The sequence below is a fragment of the Narcine bancroftii genome, chromosome 13 (genome assembly GCF_036971445.1).
Source record: "Narcine bancroftii isolate sNarBan1 chromosome 13, sNarBan1.hap1, whole genome shotgun sequence".
Classification (NCBI taxonomy): domain Eukaryota; kingdom Metazoa; phylum Chordata; class Chondrichthyes; order Torpediniformes; family Narcinidae; genus Narcine; species Narcine bancroftii.
Window position 1 is genome coordinate 70,107,301 of NC_091481.1, and position 14,915 is coordinate 70,122,215.

The 14,915-nt window shown below is 41.2% G+C and overlaps 1 protein-coding gene and 1 long non-coding RNA gene across 9 annotated transcripts in view; one reads left to right on the top strand and one right to left on the bottom strand.

Moving 5' to 3' along the window:
- Window positions 1–14,915, top strand: part of foxred2 (FAD-dependent oxidoreductase domain containing 2) — a 170,200-nt gene that overhangs the window by 125,909 nt on the left and 29,376 nt on the right. The gene's annotated exons all lie outside the window — the stretch shown is intronic.
- Window positions 4,425–14,915, bottom strand: part of LOC138748979 (uncharacterized) — a 45,215-nt gene continuing 34,724 nt past the window's right edge. Inside the window, exon 4 of one of the 3 annotated variants that reach the window (XR_011348351.1) lies at window positions 4,425–4,974. This is a non-coding gene — a long non-coding RNA (uncharacterized lncRNA). Of the gene's footprint in view, window positions 4,975–9,743; window positions 10,354–14,915 lie in introns of those variants that run through there. The other 2 variants (XR_011348352.1, XR_011348350.1) reach the window with 2 other exon arrangements.

Genomic DNA, 14,915 nt, shown 5'->3' on the forward strand with positions numbered 1-14,915 from the left:
CACTGTGGAACCTTGTCGTTTCACAACCCTCCCCCCCCACCACCCCACCCACAACCCCAGCCCCAACTCTGTTGTTTGAGTAGCATTCCCTCAGTCTCAGCCCCTCAGTGCCCAGTAATGGGAAGACTCTAGATTGTGGTCCTTCCCCACAGTGCTCTCACATTAGCTGCACCAAGCCTCAGTGTGTCCCTCAGCACATAGTTTTATAGTCAGTTAATAAAGACAGTGAAATATTATTACAAAATTTAAATTACACTAAATTTGTTTTTGTCTGCCGTAAGGCAGGCAGATTCGCCATCCATCGGCTGAAATTGCTTGAAGCATCCCTTACAGTTGTAAGAAAGAGAAGCAAATGAGGGTCTCCTCCAGCGCTTCTGCAAACACAAGTCCAAACCATCAGCAACCCAACCTCCAGATCCAAACCTCCAACTCAATCAGGAAACCTTTCAATGTCCTTGCCACCCTCTCGTGTCAAAGTTCCGATACCTGGCTCATGTGGGGAAAACTATGTAATTGAACCAAATAACCCCATCATTTCTTTGGCTGTGGTGAATCCACTGAATCAACTCGAAAAGTGATGCATGGTCCACAGGCTTGGATGGTTTTTTTTGTAATTCTTTATTTATCACACTATGAACCATATCAACCAATATATTTACAGATGCATCTCTTTAAATATTCACAGTGACATTTTCTCTTTTTTTCCCCCATCCCTCCCTTCCCCCTTCAAAAACAGTAAATATTGGACATATAAAATACAATAAAACAATATCTTTATACAAAAGGAATACAAACAAAAAAGACGTATCATCTACTTATTCACGTTAAATCTGATCGTGTTTATCTTCTTATCATTTTGGGTGGTGGTGGTCCAAGGCCTGCCCTTTCTGTTATGTTCCATATATGGTTCCCAGGTTTTTTCAAACATTGTAACTTTGTCTTTTAAATTATATCTGATTTTTTTCCCAATGGGATACACTTAAACTTGGTTATATATTCCATTAATGTTTATAGTCAAATAGCCCAATGTGGCCATCTTATATCTTTATTTTCACTTCTTTTCCACCTCTTCACCACCCCCATTCCCTTTTTTCCATTACTGTTTCTTGTTTTCCTTTTTAATCTCAATATATGACAACGCATTTAAGACATGAAATACCCCAATAATCCCCACAAGCAATAACCCCTTAACCCCAAATGAACCTCCCCTCCTTGGATTGCCTCTTGTCCCTTGACGGCAACCACAACTCCCCTTTACATTCAGTTTGCAAACTTACTCGCAACCGGTTTCAGTGACCATTATTCTCCCACCCCCAGATAACACTATTTTCCTATACTTATAACAAAGCTCTCTCTTTTTTTTCCTTCTTCCCCTTCTCTTATCCATCTTTAAATCTTTATATATTATATTATCTTTACTTTATATTTTCTTGCCGGTCATCCTTCTTGTCACTCCTCCTCTCTTCTCCTGTCCTGCAAATGTTCAGCAAATTCTTGGGCTTCCTTTGGGTCTGAGAACAGTCTATTCCGTTCCCCAGGAATGAATATTTTGAGTACCGCTGGATGTCTTATAATAAAGTTATACCCTTTCTTCCATAAGATTGTTTTCGCCATGTTGAATTCCTTCCTCTTCTTTAATGCTTGAAGCTTATGTCCGGGTAAAAAAATATTTTTTGTCCCTTATATTCCAACGGCTTATTGTCTTCTCTAACGTTCTGTTCCAGTGTGTTTTCTCTTGTCGTATATCTTAGAAATTTTACCAATATGGATCTTGGTTTTTGATGAGGTGGTGGTTTCGGTACTAGCGCTCTATGTGCCCTTTCGATTTCTATTTCTTCATGTGAATCTGTCATTCCCAACACCTTCGGGATCCATCCTTTTATAAATTCCTTCATACCTGACCCTCCTTTGCCTTCTTTCAGACCGACTATTTTTTATGTTGTTTCGCCTACTGTAGTTTTCCAATACGTCAATTTTTGTGACAATAAATCTTGTGTCTCTTTAATTTTTTTTCCGCTCTCCATTTCTACAGCAGCTTCTCGTTCCTCCACATTTTCTACTCTTTTCCCTATTTCAGTCATGACCAACTCTAAGCTTTGCATTTTGTCTTCAGCTCTTTTAATTTTTCTTTTGATGGAACTAAATTCTAATGATGGCCATTCTTTTAATGACCTCATTTGTTCTTCGAAAAAGGCTTCATCTAAACTTTGTCCTTCTATTTTACCTTCTTCTTTCCTTTGAAATTCTTGGTCTTCTTCCTCCTCTTCTTCTGTGTCTGTATCTATGTCTGTGTCATCTTTTTCTCTTCTCTGTATCTTCATCCTTCTCTGGTGAGCTGCTTCTGTATCCTTGCTGTTGGGCCTCCTGCTGCAGGTCGACCCGCTGCTGGGTCCCCTGCTGCAGGCTGACCCGCTGCTGGGTCTCCTGCCGCAGATCATCCCCCTGTCGGTCACCCTGTTGCTGCTCACCCTCTTCCAGCCCGTCATTCTCTTTCACACCACTCTTCTTTTCTTCTTTCTTGTTTACTTCCCCCAGCCAAATGCCCCAATACTGGGCATCTCTCAGCTGGCCGTTCCTCAGCTGAGTCCCCTTCCCATTGGTGTTAATCTTTTCTTTTATTTGCGCAATGCACATGCGCGACCTCTTCTTTAAAGTCCGCCGGTCGGGAGGACACTGCTCCTCTGGGGACTCACCAACACCGGAGATCAGCCGCTCCTCTCCACGGTGGCTCTCTTCTCCAGTGATTTTCCTTCTTCCCTTTTCTCTATTATTCTTACTTTTTCTCTTTTGGGTGCCATCTTCGGTCTCTTCTCTGTAACTTTATCTTGTATTTTATGTTTATTGAGCTCTGTTTTTTTCACACTTTTTTTTCTCTGGAGAGGGCTGATTCCACCCGACCAGCCACTACTCCATCACGTGACTCCCCCCAGGCTTGGATGTTTTTGACACATTTCTTAAATCTCTGCTCTGATTAATATCCAGTGACCTGTACTGGCAAGTTTCAATGATAGGCAGACATTCATTTCATTATGGGGTGATGCAAAAGGTTGGTTTGTAGGTGCAGCAGGCTCTCAGGAAGGCAAATGGAATGTTGGCCTTCATTGCTCAAGGGATAGAATGTAGGAGCAGGGAAGTTGTGCTGCAACTGTACAAGGTACTGGTGAGGCCACATCTGGAGTACTGCGTACAATTTTGGTTTCCTTACTTGAGAGAGGATGTACTTTGGAGGTGGTGCAGAAGTTCACCAGGTTGATTCCAGAGATGAGGGAGTTAGCCTATGAGGAGAGATTGAGTCGTCTGGGAGTGTACTCGCTGCAATTTAGAAGAATGAGAGGGGATATTGTAGAAACATATAAAATTACGAAAAGCATAGATAAGATAGAGATAGGTAAGTTGTTTCCATTAGTGGAGTGGAGTAGAACCAGGGGACATTGCCTCAACATTCAGGGTAGTAGATTTAGGACAGAAATGAGGAAGAACAGCTTTTCCCAAGGGGTGGTGAATCTGAGGAATTTGTCCCCATTGGACCCTACCTTAATAAATATATTTAAGACAAGGTTGGATAGATTTTTACATAGTAGGGAAATTAAGGGATATGGAGGAAAAGACAGGTAGGTGGAAACGAACTGATCATTAGATCAGTCATGATCTCGTTGAATGATGGAGCAGGCTCGATGGGCTGGATGGCCAACTCCTGCTCCCATGCTATGACTGTAGTAAAAGCATAGAAATACTGGAGGAATTCATTTAATTTCATCATGGTGGGTCTCTCTATCTTGTCTAAACAGGTTTACAGAGCTTTACATTCTCTGGTTATGAAGCAAGATTGAGAGTTTGGATAGTGTACTGAATGGATGCGGAAACTAGTGGAACTGTACGTAGTCAAAGTCCTTACTTTACAGTTGGCAAGAAAAAAGACTTCCACGTCCTTACAAGTAACACTCTTGGATAGATGGCATTAGCCTTCTTCTATCATGCACATGAAAGAAAAATATAAATGATTCAAAAAGCATTTATGGAAATTAAATTCTCAATTTAATGTAAAAGAGAGATAAATGCTCGCCAGCATGGAGGGAAGAACTGTTGTCCCTCAAAATTGTGACCTGGGATCCTTCGCGTCCAGCTGACAAGTCTATAATCCAATGCCATAGACCAGGGGTGTCAAACTCAAATTCACGGAGGGCCAAAATTAAAAACTTGGACTAAGTCGAGGGCCGAACTAAATATTTATTGAAAATTTTCAACAACATCTGCATGTTTTCTCTTCTTTCAACATATGTAATGTTAAACTTTTTCTTATTAAAATAAATGTTTAATAATAGTTTTGGATAAACTCTTTCCAGAAGCATTAACAAATGAGAAATAAAATATTCAATAAATAATATTTCTCTCTAGAGGATTTGTCAAATGTTGCTAGTGTGCTGTCAAATAGTAAAATCTGAGGGCTATTGAGAATGTGGGAGAATAACATGATTCCTGAAACAATCAAATGGGTGACTGATTGTGGGCATGAACTCTAGCAGGGTTATTTGCCATGCCCTTTTTCCATTGGTACAGATATCCTTTGATTTACACACTTTTCAAGTTTTATGCCTAATGAGCTTGTATCCAGGTGCAGGACCATTTTTAACCAGGAATATATTTATCACTGTGACATGAAACTATTGGAAGATCGTTTTATCCTGAGATTAAAGTTCATAATACTTACTCAGGCCTGTGTGCGGGAGGGCGGGGTTTGCGGGCGATCGGGTTGGACAACGACAGTGCGGGGTCATCGGCTCTCGCTGCAGGGCGACATCTCGGCGGATCAGCGGCCCCGTCACCGTGAGTCGCGGGTCGGCCTGCAGCAGGGAGGGGGAGTGGGCAACGGTCCTGGCGAGGTCAGGCCCAAGGCCTCCGGTTCCGGGCGCTGGGAAGCGGCCTTGGCTTCCCCTGACACCGGACAGGCCCCAAAATCGAGTCCTCGGTGAGACCCTGCAACGTAAACAGAGGAGGTGGGGGCGATTAGCAGGCTGACGCCAATGCATTCTGGTATTTGTTGTATTACTGTGCATGCGCTATACTGGCGCGGCGGCCAGCGGGCCACCTCTAATACATTTTTGAAATGATCTTGCAGGCCAAATTTGGCCTGCGGGCCAGAGTTTGACATGTGTGCCATAGACCTTTCTGTTCGTCACCAAAGTATTGGCCAATCTGTGGTCAAGATTGTGTCGGGTTATATATTGAATGTCTATTGATTTTGGAGGGGGGTGGGAAGTGGGGGAGGGAAGGTAGGGGGGAAAAAAGGGGAGAAAATGCCACTGTGTATATTTAAGAGGGAAATGTTTATATGTATTTTGGTTGATATGGTTCACGTTGTGAAAAAGAAAAAGTTATTAAAAAATTTTTTAAAAGATTGTGTAGGGTGATTTAAAAGCAAACGTTCCATTTTCAGAGACCACCTCTGATGTTTATCATATTGTTCTTTATTGGGACACAAGAGAGAGCTGATTAACACCATCCAGGAAAGGGCAACCTTTTAATTTTTAATTTAGACACATAGCATGGTAACAGGCCATTTGGGCCCATGAGTACATACAGGGGGTACAAGTTAATTGGGGGGCATTAAGGCACAGGATCATGAAAATAAATGCTGTGGTTAACAACCAATGGTCATCATAATACAGTAACATTTAGGATATTAAATGTACAAATGCCCACTGTCCATGTGCTGATCCATTTTTCCCACTCAGCCCCACTGCCCGGCCTTCCCCCCTCATAACCTTTGATGCTCTGGCTAATCAAAAACCTATCAATCTCGGCCTTAAATACACCCAATGACCCGGACTCCACGACCGACTGTGGCAACAAATTCCACAGATTCACCACCCTCTGGCTGAAGAAATTCCTGTGCATCTCCGTTCAATCATGATATTTTACACAGAAAATGGTGGGGTGCCTGGAACACGCTGTCGGAGTTGTGGAGGAGGCGGACACATCAGTAGCGTATAAGAGGCTTCAACATAGGAATGTCTAGACACGAGGTTACGCATGATACAATATAACTGGATACACAGGCTATACACCACGCCCCAAAAGTTAAATAAATGGGGCCCAGATGTTTTCACTGTAAGAAGGAAACGGGAACAACAGTACATGCAATTTGGGCATGTGAGAAAGTGGAAAAGTTTTGGGAAGATCTAAATCAGGTATTAAATAAAATCACAAAAAGCAACATACCAAAAAAATCCAGAGATCTTTCTTCTAAGTAATATAAGAAGTAAAGAATTTGGACTCAATTTGGATGGAGCACAAAAAAGATTTATTATGATAGCCTTAGCTGTAGCAAAAAAATGTATTATGTCAACCTGGAAATTAGAAGAGAGCCTGAGAGTACAGCAATGGTACATAGAAATGAATAGATGTATTCCATTGGAAAAAATAACATATAATTTAAGAAATAACATCACAGTATTCAAACAAATTTGGGAACTGTACATGGAACACGATAGAGAAGTCCTACAGTGGACCTCCACTGCCTAAAATGACAGGAGTAGAAGACGAAATGAACTGATCCAGTATGTAAAAGTAGAAGAGACAAATTTCTTGTTTATTTTCATTGTGTGATGATTGTTTAATGGGTTTAATGTATCATATATGTTGAACATTGAATGGGTGGGGAGGGGGGTGAAGGAGGGAGGGAAGGGAGGGGGGGAAAAGGGGAGAAAATGACACTGTATATTCAAGAGGGAAATGTTTGTGTGTATTTTGGTCAGTATGGTTCATAGTGTGAAAAATAAAAATTTTTTAAAAAAACATAGGAATGTCAATATGCAGAGAATGGAAGGATATGGATGCATGAAGGCAGAATATATATAGATTAGAATGTTTCGCACAGGGATTGTAATGGATCTATTAATTTGGTCTTTTGATTGAACTGTACATTTAATATCCTAAATGTTACTGTATTATGATGACCATTGGTTGTTAACCACAGCATTTATTTTCATTTTCTTGAGCCTTTCATAACTCAGTCTTTTTGATGAGTTCTTTGTTAGGAAAGGAGACGTTTAAGCCAGTGCTCATGTTCACTTGCCCCACGTTTTTGCCATTCTGTGTGCAGTTATTTGAATTCTCCCATTATCGTTAATCTTGATCACTTCACCAATGTTACTAATACATTTCTTCCTCTGCTGGATAAGATGCAATAAATTTCTAAGTGTTTAATCCCTTAATGAACCACTCAAGTTTTATTGTCGGATTATGACTGCATATTTTTATGCCGTCAGAATAAAGGTGAGAGTTGATCTTATTCTGCCTCAGGCTGGAAAACACACTGAAGAAAATAGTCTAATGACAGGATTTCATTTTGTGGGACGATTGTCTGCAGGCTGCATGAATAACACCGTCTTAAAAATATTAAGTTTAGAACAACTTAATATTTTGGTTTAATCTCATGCAGCTTTCTGAGGAGGCATTAGAAAGCAGAGCTAAACAGGAAGTCTGCAGTGCTGGACTAGAAAGTCCTGGAGAAAACACAGCATCAGGCAGCATCCATGGAAAGCAATAGTTGATGTTTCAGGCCGAAACCCCTTCGGTGGGAATAGGAAGAATCAGGCATGAACAAAATAGGTGGAGTGGGATGTGGGGTGGGGGAGGAGCACAGCTGGCCACACCTTGACCTGATGACCCAATGGTGCTGGGAGATCCTTGCTGTAGCAGCAGACATACTTAACAAAACGAAGGAGCTCTTCTAAGTAAGGCAACACTTGGCCTGTAGATCTGCAGGGATCATCTGCTCCTGATGCAGCCCATCTGGGAGAATGGGTGAAGATTGGGGAATCCTTTGTTGAGCACCTTTGCTTTGTCTGCTCCATCAGCAAGGATCTCCCAGCAGACATCCACTGCCCATTCCCACACTGACATGTCTGTTCATGGCCTTGTTGATTCCAATGTATATTGCATTATATTCCACCTTTGTAATCTTCAACCAGATTGCATCAATATTGACTTCTGCGATTTCCAGTAGCCTGCTTCCTCCCCAAAACATTCCTTCTCTTTCCCCTCCCCCACCCTCCCGGTCAACTATACCTTCCTTCCTGCTCCGGAACTATGAGAAATACAATAAATACGAGGTTACGCATGATACAATATAACTGGATACACAGGCTATACATCACACCTCAAAAGTTAAATCAATGGGACCCAACAGTATCTGACAGATGTTTTCGCTGTGAAAAGGAAACGGGAACAACAATTCATGCAATTTGGACATGTGAGAAAGTGGAAAAATTTTGGGAAGATCTAAACCAGATATTAAATAAAATCACAAAAAGCAATATACCAAAAAACCCAGAGATCTTCCTCCTCAGTAATATAAGAAACAAAGAATTTGGACTCGATTTGGATGGTGCACAAAAAAGATTTGTTATGATAGCCCTAGCTGTTGCAAAAAAATGTATTATGTCAACCTGGAAATTAGAAGACAACTTGAGAATACAACAATGGTATATAGAAATGTATAAATGTATTCCATTGGAAAAAATAACATATAATTTAAGAAATAACATCACAATATTCGAACAAATATGGGAGCCATACATGAAACACAATAGAGAAATCCTACCGTGGACATCTACCACCTAAAATGTCAGAAAAAGAAGATAATGAAAAGAACCTCACTCAGTAAAATTTCTTGTTTATTTTTATTAAGTGACAACATTGTTTGACGGGTTTAATGTATCTTATAGATTGAACTTCAAATAAATGGGGAAGGGGGTGAGGGAGGGAGGGGGAAAAAGGGGAGAAAACAACACTGTATATATTTAAGAAGAAAAATGTCTATGTATCTTGGTCAATATGGTTTATAGTGTGAAAAATTAAAAAAAATTAAAAAAACTACACCTTAAAAAAACTACACCTTCCTTCCTCATGTCAGAGTACATATTTCTATTCCCTCTGCCCCTTCCTCACCTCTCACTCTTTTCTCTTCTTCCCTCTCCCTATCACCTGTCAGCTTGTGCTCCTCCCCCACCCACCACCCCACCCTTTTATTTGGGCTCCTGCCTAAGTCTTGCTGTTCCTCATTATACATTTTCAGTCTATTGCTGTTCAAGGCTGTTGCCTAGGTGTGTTAGTGATGTTAGGGAGCATTTTGGCCAACGGTGATCGGTCCTTTCGACTTTGTGTAATCATGATTTTAATAGTCCACTTGCTCCTTGGGTATTTCACAATCAGAATTTATTGTCGTAAACATGTCACAAACTTAATTTCGTGGCAGCATTTACTGTGCAAATATTCCAAAAAATTAAATTTAAAAATAAATCAGTGCTAAATACATTGTCCATTCTGAAATCTGATGATGGAGGGGAAGAAGCTGTCCTTGTGCCGCTGGGTCCTCATCTTCAGGCTCTTGTACCTACTTCCTAATGGTAGCAGAGTGAAGAGGGCATGGCCTGAGTGGTGGGGGTCCTTGAGGATAGAAGCTGTTTTCTTAACACACCAAGTTCATAACTCTACAAAGTTTTGTCTCATTCTGTGCGTTGGCACAGCTCAGCCTTCACAACTGAGCTGGAAATCCCATTATCAGTCAGATGGAAGTGCCTCTGTGTGGTGAAATATCAAAAGCCAGCGATTATTTGTTGCTGTATGGAATACTGAAGAGATTTCAGTGGGACTCCACAGTGGCTCAGTGAGATAAAGAAGTAAACAAATAAATCTAAGCTTCTGGGAAGCTCATAGCTGCAACATGTGCTTACTTTGACTTGAGTTAAGATCTCAGATTTATTGTCAGAGCACATACATGACATCACATACAACTCTGAGATTCTTTTTCCCTGTGGGCAAGGCAGAATTACCACTTCTTGGTAGTGCAAAAGTACTGACTCAACATACACATATAAACAAATAAAGAAATGTAAACAAACTAACTGTGCAATACATAGAGAATAAAATAAATCAACAAAGTGCACAAGTCAGAGCACTTAAATTAGTCCCTGATTGAGTTTGTTGTTGAGGAGTCTGATGGTGGAGGAGTAGCAGCTGTTCCTAAACCTTGTGGCACCGAGACCTCTTTCCTGACGGCAGCAGCAAGAACAGACTGTGTGCTGGGTGGGGTGGATCCTTGATGATCGCTGCTGCTCTCCGGCGGCAGCATTCCCTGTAGATATTCTTGATGGGTGGGGAGGGTTTTGCTCATGATGTCTAGGGCTTTATGCTCAGTGGTGGGTTCAGCATCCTTGAACTGGGGAAAGGAATTTCCATTTCCTCATCTGTTGACTGTGACTGCACAAGCATTGTTGATGATACATGTTGTTGAACTGAATAATAATGCTGTCTTAGGTTGTTATTTGCTGTTAGTTAACTTGAAAGCTGCTGAGAGGATATACAGAGATCTCATAATTCAAAATACACATTTAATATAGACTATAATTATAATTATTCCATAGAAAGCAAATAACATTACATTAAAGATCAGCTAATAACCATATAACCATTTTCGGAGCAGAAAAGTCTTGCAAACTTTATTTTTGTGTTTGAGTATTTACAATGACAACAAACCAAAAGAAAATCTCTCTGATTTCTAACAACAAACTAATTAAATATTTGTCCCCGACTTGAAACACCTAGTAAAAACACAATGCTGGAGAAGATCAGTAGGTTAAATAACGCACTTTATATGGCAGCTGACGTGGACATTTACCCCCTCCATAAATCTTCGTCCGCGAAGCCAAGCCAAAGAAAGAGAAAAAAATATGGCAAAGATAAAGATACATAACCAATGTTTCGGGCTTGAGCCCTTCATCAAGATATGAGCAAAATGTAGGCAGGCGCCTGAATAACATGGTGGAGGGGAGGGGCAGGGGGAGGAGCACAATCCCACCAACAAGAATTTTGTGACATGTTCATGACGATAAATTCTGATTCTGAAAGAGGTAATAGGTGGATAAGGGATGGTGGGCACAACAGCAACAGGGGGATGAGTGGAGATGGCTCTATAAATGGAGAGATAAAGGGGGTGGAGAGCTGGAGGAAAGGAGACAGAGGGATAACGGGGAGTGGGCTAGCAGAAACCAGAGACATTGATGTTAATGCCATCCGGTTGGAGAGTGGCCCAGACAGAACATTAGGTGTTCCTCCTCTGATTTACAGGTGGCCTTGGTTTGTCAGTGCATGCGACCCAGAATGGGAGTGGGGTGCAGAATTGAAGTGGTTGGCAGAGTGAAGGTGAATCAGCGAAGCGATCTTCCAGTCTGCGTCCAGTCTCTCTGATGTAGAAAAGGCCACTACAGGAGCATTGGATGCAGTAGATGATTCTCACAGATTCACAAGTGAAGTGTTGCGTGAAACACCCAGTTATTGGCATCATCTAGTAACTTATTTATAGTCTGGCTAAGACATTGGAACAGAGAGGAATGAATCTGGGTGTTGATGTAGGTTAAATTTCTGCACTGCGTTGATTATCCTGTATGCTGCATTTGATTGCATTGACCTTTGGTGATGAAGGAGGCTTGGCGGAGTGGGTGTGGGGAGCTGCATTGTACAGGAATTTGGTAATAACATCCATCACATTCACAACAGAAGGTGAGCTCATACAGGAAATGTGGTCACTGCTTCTTTTTACCTCATACTATCAACACAAAAGTGGCTTTATAAGAACAGCACATTCCACTTTCCCTATTGCTGTAGTCAATTCAGGGTGTGGTCAGACAGACAAGCTTCCATAACAGGTGCGTTTTGTGGATCATATTTCTATTCTATGAAAATTAAGTCAATATGCAGGATAAACAATTTGATGGATTTGCAGACATTGATACAGGATGATGGAAGTATTACCCAAGAGGTTAAACCAGACAGTGGGGAAAAAAACAGAATAATTTGCGCCCACAAACTGTTTTAATATCTTAGATGCTTAAATTCTTTCTGTATTAATTATTTATCTTGTGTTCTGGGCAGGATGATAGATGCTAGGGTTCTAAATGTCGATTCCGTCTATGGTTTGGAATGAATATTGAGAAATTTTTCACCAGGGAAGGCATCATAGATTATTTAGTTTGTCATCTCCTGACATCCAGAGTTCAGAATAAAAAATTATTGTCATGAACATGCCGCGTAATTTGTTGTCCTGCAAGTTTCTAGCCCTGCTTGCTCAGCCCACTCTTATTCACGCTATTGACCCATGACTGCATCACCAAATCCAGCTCCAACAGTGCCATCAACTTTGAAGATGACACCAAAGTCATCGGCCTCATCAGCAACAGTGAGTCGTACTACAGAGAAGAGGTGGAAAATCTCGTGAAATGTTGTGAGAGGAACAACCTGAGTCTCAATATGGACAAGACAAAGGAGATGACTGAGAATTTCAGGAGGACCAGGAATGACCACCCTCCACTACACATCAATAACTCTGTAGTGGAGAGAGTGGAGAGCGCCATATTCCTTGGAGTTTACTTAACTAGTGTCCTATCATTTCCTCACTTGTTAGGAAGGCACAACAGCGACTGCACTTTCTGAGAAGAATGAAGCGGGAAGGCTACCATCCCTCATTTTGTCAACCTTCTTTAGGAGCTTGATCAGGGGTGTCCTGGCTGGTTGCATCATAGCGTGGTACGGAGAAATGGATTGGAGGTCAATCCATGGACCATAAGAGTGGCAGAGATCAATGGAGTTTCCCTCCTCCCACCTGGGATCATTGTCTTAAGAGGACCCCTTCCACCCTGCACACATCTTTCAGCTGCTCCCGTTGAGGAAATGATCCAGGAGGATCAGAGCCAGTACCACCAGGCTAATGAACAGCTTCTTCCCACAGGTAGTGAGAATGCTGAATGACCAAAGGAACTGCTCAAACTAACCATCTGAGGATCTAACATTCATGAAACAATATTTTTTTTGTATAGATGAAATACTTGTCCTGCATATGTATTGCTTGTCTGTATGTGTGTTAAGTCTGGTTGTATGGACTGGAAAATGCTGTTTTGTCCGGTTGTACTTGTGCAACCAGATGACAATAATTTTTACTTGACTACCTTCTGCAGGGCTTTCTGCTCAGAGGGATTGGTACCCCCATACCAAGCCACGATGCAGCTAGTCAGCACACTTTCCAGTACACATGTATCGATGTTTGCCAAATTTTTTAGTTTTCATTTTGTCTCTTAATAAACAACATCACAAACAACAAAGATTCTTCATCTCATTGGTGTGATCAGGAGGAGCCCAGAACCGGTCCTTGCTCTTTGCTGAATGAGTTACTGCAGTGCTAAAGATGGGATAGTTTATCTGAAGGGGAAAATTGGCCTTTTTCCTCTGCTGGACCAGTTAGAGTTCCAAGAATGCCAAAGTCACTCAGCATCTCTGTAATCAGAATTTGGAAAAATGCACAGCATATAAAAACAAACAAAGCAAGAAGAAGGGGAATGAAGATGGTAAAATTGTTCTTTCAAGGGGTCATAGACCTAAAACATTGATTTTCTCTCCTGCCATAAATGCTGTCTGACCTGCTAAGGGTCACCAGCAGTTTCTGTTATTATTTAAGAGGAGGGAGGGTGATAGAAATTATATAACCACAAAAAAAATATCTAGAACTACTGCTGGAACTTGTACGGTTGATTGAAACAATTGAGATGGCCCTTGCAGTCTAATAGCCTGGATATGTTCACTCAGATAAGGCGTAAGATAAACTATTCTGGGTGGGAGTGAAACTTGGGGTCAGAGTGGGGAAATGGCAATAAAAACATCAAAAGGTTATTTTTTTTAATTATAGAAAAATTCCCCTTTCCCAATGTAATTGTTTTTTGGTTGGGGGTGGGGAGAAATTTTTCACCTCTGTGGTTTTAAACAACTAAAAAAATTGCCATTTTCTTGAGACATTTGTGTTCATTTCTTTCACTCTTTCTCGTCATCAGGCCCTGAATCTGTTTTCTTCCATTTATGGTTGAAAGACTGAATAGTAGGTGCTGTGGTGGAGGAACTGTGGTTTCCTCTTGCACTAACGTTGTTCCTTTTGACAAAAGCCATTTCAGAGATCAACGAAACTAACCTCTGACACAACTTATTAGCAAAGCTCTCCCAGACTGCTAAAGACTGACACGCTGACTGCATTCCTCACATTCTTGTTCTCATGCAGCTGGAACCATAGGTTCTAAGGACTCAGCCCTGCCCCGTCATTGGCTGAAGAATCACCTTCACGGTCCCTTCATTTATGTTCATTTTTCCCTTTTAAGGACAGGAGGCTTGGAATGGGTTGGTCAAATGCTGTTAGTCATTAAGATTGGCAGAGTAGTAGTATGGGTGTGTCATTTGATGATTAAACCTCATGTTTTCCCAATAAAGCATTTAAAAAAAGACTTGGATTTTGATGGTAATCATAAAGCAAAAGACGACAGATGCAGGAAATATGGAATAAAATTGATTTTTGTTTGGTAGTACGGTTAATGTTCAGGTAAAAATGCTCTAAAGAACTTTGGTCCAAATCTATGCATCTCTCAAGGCTGCCGTGCAGATTGATAGGATAGTTAAGATGGCCGATGAGGTGCTGGGCTTCATTAATAGGGGATCAAGTTCAAGAGTCGCAAGGTCATGTTGCCACTCTGCAAATCTCTGGCGAGTCCACATTTGGACTATTGTGTTCAGTTTTGGTCACCTCATTAAATAGGAAGGGTGTAGAAGCTATGGAGAAGATGCAGAGGAAATTTACCAGGATGTTGCCTAGGTTTGAAAATGTCTTAATAAGGTTAGCAGAGCTGTGACTTTATTCTTTGGAATGAAGAAGAATGAGATGAGACTTAATAGAGGTCTACAAGAATGAAGAAGAATGAGATGAGACAAATAGCGCCTTTGGAAGACTACACAAAAGAGTCTGGAAAAACAACCAACTGAAAAACCTCACAAAGATAAGCGTATACAGAGCCGTTGTCATACCCACACTCCTGTTCGGCTCC